General features: G+C 35.1%; 1 pseudogene; it reads left to right on the top strand.

Moving 5' to 3' along the window:
• The first annotated feature begins 2,080 nt into the window (after positions 1–2,080).
• LOC123594605 lies at positions 2,081–2,706 on the top strand (annotated as a pseudogene).
• Positions 2,707–3,201: the final 495 nt, after the last annotated feature.

The raw sequence follows: 3,201 nt of genomic DNA, 5'->3' as shown, positions 1-3,201 counted from the left end.
TTATAGTTCAGCACTCACAGATTAAGACTTGTAATTTTAAAACTGTTATCATTATTCTTTCATTCTAAATTCCCTTTTAAAATTAATTGACCTAGTTATGAAGCACAAACTATTTAATTTTTTTATTATGTTTTTGGGTTGCTATACACATAAAGCACGTCCTATTACAAAAAAAAAAACACACCTCCATTAATATCCACGATTGTTGTTGTTGCTGTTTTTGCTATTGTTCCTGAAATCTATAATTTAATTTGAGAAATTTAAGTAAGGGAATTTATAGGGAAATTGCTCCTTTATGACAGAATATGAACTGAAGAGATCATGTAGAATGTCTCAGCAATCATCTTCCCTATTGCCATGCAAACAGTGTAATTTTTGTTTGGGATACTGATTCTGAGATTTCTATAAAAGAAAAAAATCTATAGAAATTTCAAGGAAATTTGTCACAATCTGTTCAATTCAACAATGATCAAACATTCATAATAGGAAGCCAAATAAGCCACAATTCTTGCCCCTGAAAAACTAAAAGCCCAACAGAAGAATTACAAAAATAAATAATTTCTATGAAAGTGCAGCCTTACATCAGTACTTCTTGGCTCTCTATCTTGATTTACTTTTCATAGTATTTATGAAATTTACATTTTTCCCTCTCTACACTAAAATTATAACTCCAGGAAGATGGGAAGCTTTTGTCTGTTTTCTTTGTGCTTACTGCTTAGAAAAGTGTCTGGAATATGGTAGAAAATAAAAATTGTTGAATCAGTGAATGGATGAATGAGTACTATAAAGACTGTATTGTTAGAATAGAGGTAGAAATAAAGTGATTTTGAAGTATTTAGAGAGTTGAGAGATAGGCCAACTCAGTGACCTTGTTCAAATGTTAGGTAATGTGAAGCCATCTCCAGATCACCCAAGCAGGTTACCTTATGTTGTGTCTTTATTCCTTCATACTTATAGCACTATGTTGTAATTTAATGATGTATTAATCTCTTTCTTTATTGGACTATGAAATCTTTGAAAAATAAGGACTCTTTTTTCCATTTCCCCCTAATTTTCCATTATAGTGTTCAGTACCTAAGTGGTTATTGAATGAATGAGTTTTCACTCATTTAGTAGGCCTGGGATTCAGAGGCTAGGGTTATGATATGGGAAAGAAGTTTGAACAAGTCAAACAGAGGCTACCACCAAATTTTCTTAATATTTGTGGGGTCAAATGAGTGATAGGTAAGATTAGAAGTGTAGAATAGGAGATGACTATAGAAGGCTTCAGCTTTTTTTATGGGCTTGACTATTTCTGTGAGTAGTGAGAGGCCACAAAGTCTTTGGGTAGTGAAATGATATAATTACATCTGTGATTTAAGAGAACAGAGTGATGGACTGAAGTTAGGGACCCTAGTTCAGAAGTTATAATAGTGAAAACTTGTGATAATGAGGCTTGAGCTAGGTAATAAATTACAAAAAAAAAATATATTGTAGAAGTAGAAGTCACAGAATGTAATGCATGCTTAAATATAGGTAATGATGAAGAATATGGAATGGTAAATATTGATGCTAAATTTTTAATTTCAAGTGCCTGGAGAAATAAATGTCCTTAGAGAATGCAAAAGGAATGGAAAAGTTGGAAGTCTGATGAGGTGATATGCTTTCTATATGTTATGTTTGAGATGTTTCTGGGGTATTAGTAAATACTAATCACACAGATATAGATTTGGTACAGTGCTTCAGAAGAGAATTAGGGTTTGAGCAATTTGTTGTTGAAGTTAAGGGAGTAGATACAACTAAAAAAATAGAATGAATAGCATGAAAATAGGATTAATAACAGAACATTGGTGTATACCTTAGTCAAGAAGTGCACAGAAGACAACTGCACCGAAAACCATAAGATACCTAGGAATAAGCCTAACCAAAGAGATAAAAAATATGTACACTGAAAACTGTAGAGAGCTCATGAAAGAAACTGAAGTACAAATAAATAAATGGAAAAAACATTTCATGCTCATGGATCGGAAAAAAACATTGTTAAAATGTCGATACTACCTGAGAAAATTGTGCAGGTTTTGTGGTTGTGCAACAGAGAAACATGGTTTAAGAAACTAATCACAGACAAGTTCCTATGCTTTGTTCTACTGGCTGCGGATTTTATGGGAACCCTTGTACAAATGGCATGTGTTCAGTGTGCTATAAAGACATCTTCAAAGATAGAATAGTAGTAATTGTAGAATCAGCCCACCTTCGGCTTCTGTTAGTACTCTGTCCCAGTCTTTTCCGGTCCAGTGCGCAGACGACAGCGTCCCCGACGCGCGCAGTTACCTCTAGACTCCACATCTGCATCCGGGCAGCCAAGCCCTGTATCAAATCAGTCACTTTTATCAGAATCTGTAGCATCTTCCCAAGTGGACAGTATGTCTGTGGACAAAGCAATCCCTGACATGGAAGACCTGCAAACTTCAGTATCAGATATGGCACAGCAGCCATCTGAAGAACAAAGCAAGTCTCGTGAAAAACCAAAATAGAAAAAGAACGGGTGTTTCATGTGCAGGAAGAAAGTAGGACTTACTGGGTTTGAATGCCGGTGTGGACATGTGTATTGTGGTGTACGCGGTTACTCAGACGTGCACAATTGCTCGTACAATTACAAAGCTGATGCTGTGGAGAAAATCAGAAAAGAAAAACTCAGTAGTTGGTGAAAAGATCCAGAAGATTTGAGCTCCTGCTGGAATACAAACTCCTCTGACCATTTGCAAACTAAAAGTTGACTTGAGGTCTCTTTTCCTAGTCCTGGGGAGCGTAGAGCATTGTGCGTTACACAGACCTTTTAATCATGCATGTCAACCAGAAGAATAGATTTTTGGCTTTGTTTTGAAAATGACTCTGAACATTTATTTCCATTGCAGTTTCTGTGGCTGAAAAAACTTAAGTTCACTTAAGTGAACTTTACAAGTATTATCCTTTTAAGATCATTTTAATTTTAGTTGAGCACAGAGGACTTTTATAACAAACGTGGAGACCTTTTGGAGGGCTGTGATTTTTCCAGTATTAAACATGTATGCGTTGATCTTGTAGTTTATTTTTCTCATTGTGTGTGTATATAGAACTTTTCTCTGCACACGATTTCTCTTTTGATAATGCCCGTTAGGACACAACTAGTTACCAGTAACTGAATATATCTCTCATTTTGTATCCAAAATCTATAGAGAACTT

Source organism: Leopardus geoffroyi, chromosome X (genome assembly GCF_018350155.1).
Source record: "Leopardus geoffroyi isolate Oge1 chromosome X, O.geoffroyi_Oge1_pat1.0, whole genome shotgun sequence".
NCBI lineage: Eukaryota > Metazoa > Chordata > Mammalia > Carnivora > Felidae > Leopardus > Leopardus geoffroyi.
This window is presented reverse-complemented; position numbering and strand designations above follow the sequence as displayed.